The following is a 7,594-nucleotide window of genomic DNA, read 5'->3' as shown; positions in this document are numbered from 1 at the left end:
AAACTTATTCAGAGTACTCACCAATTTTTCTATTTTGGGTGGAAATGTTCAGTTGTTAGTGCAGCTAAGACCCCTTAGCACAGCAGTATTTTCAGTATTTTGCATCAGTATTTATAAGCCAAAGTTAGGAGTGGGGCCACATAGGTCCAGACCTTTCAATGTACAATGTAGTAAACAGACTGGCACCAGGGAGCTAATCAATGGATGAGTGCAAGTCCTAACAGCCCAAAATACATATATGCCACAAGAAAAGAAGACTGAAAAATTGGACTGCACCTCACAAACAATGCAAAATGATAGAAATTTTTTTATACATAAATGCCGGGAACAAACAAAGACCATAAAAACAATAAAAAAATACCACCAAACCACCGGCCCCCATACGGCCAGGTGGCACCCAGACCACTGAAAAATGTATTAGGCGATGACCATGCTCTTCATCAAGGAATAAATAAATAAATAAATAAATAAATAAATAAATAGGTATATAAATAAATATGTGAATAAACAATTACATTGAAACAAATAAATATATACAATGACCAGACACAGTAATGTGTCAAATCCCCTGTGTTAAAACACACTAAATCACATAAATAAATACATCATAACAATGCAAGTAATCAAAAGTGCAAGTGCAAGCAAAGTGCAAAGAAGAGGGGGTAAGTGTAATACAACCACTTATGGCCATCTCTCAGTGGGTAGGGGAGAACATCCAATTGGATGTTCTCCCCTACCCACTGAGAGATGGCCATAAGTGGTTGTATTACACTTACCCCCTCTTCTTTGCACTTTGCTTGCACTTGCACTTTTGATTACTTGCATTGTTATGATGTATTTATTTATGTGATTTAGTGTGTTTTAACACAGGGGATTTGACACATTACTGTGTCTGGTCATTGTATATATTTATTTGTTTCAATGTAATTGTTTATTCACATATTTATTTATATACCTATTTATTTATTTATTTATTTATTTATTCCTTGATGAAGAGCATGGTCATCGCCTAATACATTTTTCAGTGGTCTGGGTGCCACCTGGCCGTATCGGGGCCGGTGGTTTGGTGGTATTTTTTAATTGTTTTTATGGTCTTTGTTTGTTCCTGGCATTTATGTATAATAAAATTTCTGTCATTTTGCATTGTTTGTGAGATGCAGTCCAATTTTTCAGTCTTCTTTTCTTGTGGCAGACCTTTCAATGTGACTGAACACTATGTCTCAGTAATATTGCTCAATAATGCCCTCTGTAGCCAGTCCCAATGCCACTTGTTGCCAGATATAATGCCCCCTGTAGTCAGGTATAATTTTTCTGTAGCCAGATATGCTCCTTGTAGCCAGGTATGCTCCTTGTAGCCAAGTATGCCCTCTTTATCCAGGTATGCACCATGAAGCAAGGTGTTTTCTCTGTAAACAGATATTCCCCACCTGTAACCGGGTATGCCCTTTGCAATCAGATATGCCCCATGTGTGTATTCCCCCCTCTTACAGCATAAGCCCTATGTAGCCCGACATGCCCCTTGCAGCCAGATATGTCCCCTGTAGCAAGGTATGTTCTCCTGCAGCCAAATATGTCTCCTGTAGCCAGACATTCTTCTTTTAGTTAGGTGTCCCTTTTGCAGCCAGATATTCCCTATGTAGCCAGGTATGCCCATTGTATTCAATTATGCACCCTCTAGTCATATATTCCCCATCTACTAACATATGCCACCTGTCGGCAGGTTTGCCCTGTGCAGCAAGATACATTGCCTTCTGCAGCTAGATATGCCTCCTGTAGTCAGGTATGCTCCTCGTAGTCAGATATGCCCCCTGTAGTCAGGTATGCTCCTCGTAGTCAGATATGCCTCCTGTAGTCAGGTATGCTCCTCTTAGTCAGATATGCCCCCTGTAGTCAAATACAGTACCCCTTGTATTGGGGCTGTTGGGGGAAAACAAGTGAGTGGGTGGGTGGCCTCAGCAGTGCCACTGACTAGCTCTTCCTGACATTGTGGAATGTTAGCACTTCTGACACCAAAAGTAAAACATATATTCTTTTAAAGGCACAATACGTGCCCCCTCAGCCTACGGTAAGTAACCCCTATGGTATGCGTACTGCCGGGTTAAAGGTTGCAGTAGTAAAGTGAGTGGATAGGGGTGGGATCCACTGTGATCAAGGGTCAACCTTATCCACATACACCATGGAGGAAATTTATCAAGAATGGAGTACAAATACGCTGGTTTCACATAAAGTCCCCATGCCCCATGCTTGATTTACTAAGCAAGCCTCTCTCCGTAAATCCGCCGGATCTGAGACTGTCAAACAGCAGGCATGGGAATCTACACCAGCTCATGGACCATGGGTTTTAACCTGACCCTCTGCCCATCTTACACAACAACTCTGCCTATCCTGACTTTGACCTATTCACCTTTTAAACTGAAATCTGCCTGCCTTGACCTGTACCTAAATAACCAAGCATTGCAGTCCAGGGTACTCCACCATGCCTCTGTCACCATTGAGACAGACAATTAAAGCTATTTTTACTTGCATGCCAGCCATATACATAAAATGTAAAGCTACTATTACATATTGTGTTAAAGTAATAAAGTTAAACAACTGTGTTGATGGTTATGTAGATATTTCCGACGTGACAGTTTCGCATTTCCCAATTCCTATTTTTCATTATACAAGTTCGATACAATATGAGAACATGCTGACAAACTGGTTGCAATTCACAGCACAACCACTGGGAGGTGACACGTAGACACACATAGCATATATACCCGCATATCTTGACAGAGGACTGCAAAATTTAGTCTTTTTCAGTCATATCATGGCACACATGTTGAAATATATTGCGCCACAATGAAAAGCAAGGAAGAACATTTGTGTACGGTGCTACTCTCTGCCAGAAGAAGTCATTGTGAATTTACTGAAAGACGAACAATATTAAAGTTCTGATTAAATTCAGATTTAAAGTTGGAAAGGAATCATATAGCACAAATGTGATGCAACGCTATTTTTGGTAAATAGCTGAGTATTTTAGGGTGGGTGCTTTCAGATGGCCTTAACGTGGCTGCATTTTAGCCTATAGGGACTAGAGATGAGCGGACTTTTGGTCCGATGGCATCGGCGCTCTCTCATCATGCCTTTGATCCCGGCCGCATACTTGCGCTTCCGCGAATATGCGGCCAGGATATTCCAGGAAATTCAACAGGGATACCCTGGAATATCCTGGCCGCATATTCCTGTGAGCGCAAGTATGCGGCTGGGATCAAAGGCATGATGAGAGAGCGAACTACTTTCGGACCAAAAGTCCGAGCAGGTCGCTCATCTCTAATAGGGACCCCCAGTCGTTCTTCTGAACCGATTACAAGATGAGACCACGCTTAAGTCCTCGGAGGCCAAACTAGCACAGATACACTCAACGGAGAAGATTCGGGTAAAAGCAAATGCTGATTTTCCATCCTTTACTACCACCATGTGGTAACAAGTTGACAGTACATTGATAAAAAGGGGGAAAAAAAGAAGTAATATCAACATTTGATAAGTAACCATGACTTTTGGAAACTTATAACACGCCAGAAATTTTGAATGATGGAGGTCCGGGTGCTAAGATCCCCAATGATTAGCAAAATGGAGGGTGAACTGTTCAGCTGATTGGTTTTGCTGAGAAAGCTGAGTGTGCCATGTATGGATTTATAGTTGACACGAAAAGGCTGCGAACCACTATAATAAATGAGCACTGTCACTGTCATCAGTCAAACTCTGACTGATAAAAACTGGTATCTAGGACATGTCAAAAGTTTTTATTATTGATAAATAGTTATTATTGATATAGTTCAGATAATACTCCATGGCAACTCCAATAGTGTCAAATGTGAATCAAATTTATTCCATCCGGTGATACATCAAAAATAACAGTGCAGCACAGCAAATATCAAGATGCAACGTTTCAATGGTCTCTCACTATCTTATTCAAGCATAATGAGAGACTGTCGAAACGTCGCATCTTGACATTTCCTGTGCTGCAGTTATTTTTGATGTGTCACAAAATGGAATACATTTTAATTCACGTTTGACACTATTGGAGTTGCCGTAGAGTATTATCTGAACTATATCGAATCTGTCCGTGGTTGGGACTAATCCACTGGCACCCTGATCACTCTGAAGTAGTGCTGCTTTTTGATTTATCAAAGCTAGTTATTATTGATAGATAGTTTGAGCAATTCATATGATAAGGATAGACACAAAGAAATTTAATCAACCAGGGGAATAAAATAGCCAAATCAAGACGTATACCCACATGTGCTCAGATCCAGTAATACAATGTCAAATCAAAAAAGGAAAGGATTCGCTATATACAATACAAGTACAAAAACAAAAAAAAAGTCTCAAAAATTGTAAAAGGTTGTAATAAAACCCATCCAAGCAGACATAAAGTGTAAGTGATTCTCCCTACTTGTTTCGCCATTAGTTTGGCTTCATCAGGGATCTGTTATGGCTTTTTTAAAGATTTTTTTTTTTGCTTTTATATACAGTATACCTAATGTAGGGATCTTCCCGGGGGATGGTGTGTTTGGACACAGTTCACAGCAGACTTGGACTTGTAAAATAACAGCTTGGTGTTTATTTGCAGCATAAACAGTCCATCAAACAGAAATACAGCAGCACCGTGCTTTAAGAATAAAACAAACAAAAAGGTCTTGCCCGTCTGGGCACTTACTAACAAAACAGATCACCTATCTATCACTTCGATAAACAGTATCGCAGGGTATGAATAAGCCCCAGCAGCGGTGGTATGCCTTGCTCCCAGCAAACAGAGCATGCAGGCTGTTCACTCCTGGCTGAGAGCCAGGACCTGTACCCTCTGCAGGGCTTTTACCTTCTGAGGCTGATTAGGGTGAGATCTCACCTGATCCCAAAACCTGAACTGGATCGGGGGGAGGGAATGACAAGTCCCACTACCAACCTACCCGCCATTCCAGTAAATCCAGGCCTGGTAACAATAAATAACACCTCAGCAGCATAATACTGCTGAGTAACAGATCTCTCCCAGATTTACCATCTCACACTAAGCAGTAACCTAGGTGAGATGTATCTCCCCTCGAACACTTTACCAGTGACATGTCCACACTAAGATAATAAAAATAAGACTTATATAACACCAACATAATCTGCAGCACAATTTTAATCATTATACAATTGTGTACATGTGGTAGAATACAAATGTGTACATGAGATGTATGGCAGGAGCATCAGTTTAATGGACAACAGTCACTATTAGACTAGTCAGAATCCTTGTGATAATTAATTCCCTATCATTTTGATGATGAAAAAGTGTTAATGGTGGGCAACCCCTCAAAGGGGGAAAGGGGGAACACATGCAAGCCCCCTGATTCCCTACAAAATCCCCCACCCCATACCCTGAATGGGTGCCTTCTGGGACTCTTCAGACTGATAAATGAGAAGAACAGAAATAAATATCATGTATAGTATGGGCGGCACTACGTATTTTACTTTTGGTGTCCCTTTAAATAGCAGAGAATCTACTAATTGCTCAGTATCTTAATCAAAGAACGTCCTCTCACTACATTTGGGTTTATAAGAACGTTATAAAATTCAACCCAGTACCGCATTAGATGTTGGCATCCAATTATTGTCGCCATTAGCAGTGAGCTATTTATTCTGGGGCTACTAAATGGCGTTGGCGAAGAATAGAGTTCCCATTATTTACTGGAACCCCTTTGTATGTTAGGAAAGTTATTACCACTAAGTGGTTGTCCTTTCAGCCTGGAGGTCAAATATTGTGGTTGAAATGAATAACTGATGACTTTCAATTGTCGAGAAAACACAAGTATACATTTAGAGAAATTGTCACCGCGTACAAAGAAAAGCTTTACCCGTGACGGGGACATTTAGTCAGGCAGCCACTAGCCTTTAATGTCTGGGCGCTGTATATTTTCCATACAGGGAGGTTTTATAGCACTTTCTACTTATCAGAATTAGTAATTGTCTTGTAATTGTTTAACCCCTTCCCACAAGTCAATGTCATTTTACCGTGACCTGGAATACAGTTGCGTCATCACATTAAACCATATAACATGGTGATAATGCTGTGATTTTAGCAGTGATACTCATAGGCACAGGGCCAGTCAGAATAATCACGTGGGGATGGCAGTAATAGGTCGATCACTCCTGACTGACCAATCACATGGTTCTGGGCCGGATATCAGAGCTGTTTGTTAACTTACAATATATATAGCTACAACAAAAACAGTTAATTTTAGATAGGGTTAGTAAGTATTCACAACATGAGCCGAGGTAGGAATAGCATTAGGGCCAATTTGTTAGTTTTTTTTAGGGCCAATTTGTTAGATTTTAGGGCCACCTTATAGCAGTAAGAAAGCTTGGTAGGGATAGCATTAGGGACAGTTTATAGTGGTAAGGAAACTTGGTAGGGACAACATTAGGGATATAGAGTTAAAGGGGAACTCCTACCAGGCAGTAGCGGATTATAATAGGTAGCCCATGGCCACCCAAACACACTTACACTTTGTGTACTGTCTCCTGGCTACAGTTCTGCCATGATTTGCAAACAATCTCTGCTTTTTACTTTGATTTTGCACAAATCAGGGCATCATGACATTATCTGTCCTGTACTATGAACACCACGCTAGTGCCGCCAAAGTTACAGTGGGTTAGGGGGGCCCAGGATTGGTGAACAGCCCGGGGCCTATGCTAAAGTTAATTCACCCCTGCCACCAGGCAAGGGGCAGGGGGAACATAATAAGGAATCTTTACTTACCCATCCCTGTGACTCCGCAGCGTAGTGCTCCGCTTCCTGCATTGTCACATCTCTGAGAAAAGTACCCGCTCAGCCAGTGAGTGACTGCAGCGGTGTCCCTCCACAGTCACTGACTTATTTCTCACCTGGGACGTTACATCACAGGAGCTGGAGTTTTCCATTAAGGAAGCTTAGTAGGGATAACATTAGGGACAGTTTAAAGCGGTAATGAAGCTTGATGGAATAATATTAGGGACAGTTTATAGTGGTAAGAACGCTTGGTAGAGATACCATTAGGGACAGTTTATAGCAGGAATAAAGCTTGGTAGGGATGACATTAGGGACAGTTTATAGCAGTAATAAAGCTTGGTAGGGACAGCATTAGGAACAGTTTATAGCAGTAATAAAACTTGTAGGGATAGCATTAGGGACAGTTTATAGTGGTAAGGAAGCTTGGTAGAGATAGCATTAGGAAAAGTTTATAGCAGTAATAAAGCTTGGTAGGGATGACATTAGGGACAGTTTATAGCAGTAATGAAGCTTGGTAGGGATAGCATTATGGACAGTTTATAGCAATAATAAAGCGTTGTAGGGACAGCATTAGGAACAGTTTATAGCAGTAATGAAACTTGTAGGGATAGCATTAGGGACAGTTTATAGTGGTGATTAACCCCTTAAGGACAGAGCCAATTTCGATTTTTGCGTTTTAGTTTTTTCCTCCTTGTACTTTGCAATGACAGGCTGAATTTTTGCATAAAGTACACTGCGAAACCAGAAAAAAATTCAAAGTGTGGTGAAATTGAAAAAAAAAAAGCATTTTGTTTATTTGGG

Source organism: Dendropsophus ebraccatus, chromosome 6 (assembly GCF_027789765.1).
Source record: "Dendropsophus ebraccatus isolate aDenEbr1 chromosome 6, aDenEbr1.pat, whole genome shotgun sequence".
In the NCBI taxonomy this organism is placed as follows: Eukaryota; Metazoa; Chordata; class Amphibia; order Anura; family Hylidae; genus Dendropsophus; species Dendropsophus ebraccatus.
This window is presented reverse-complemented; position numbering follows the sequence as displayed.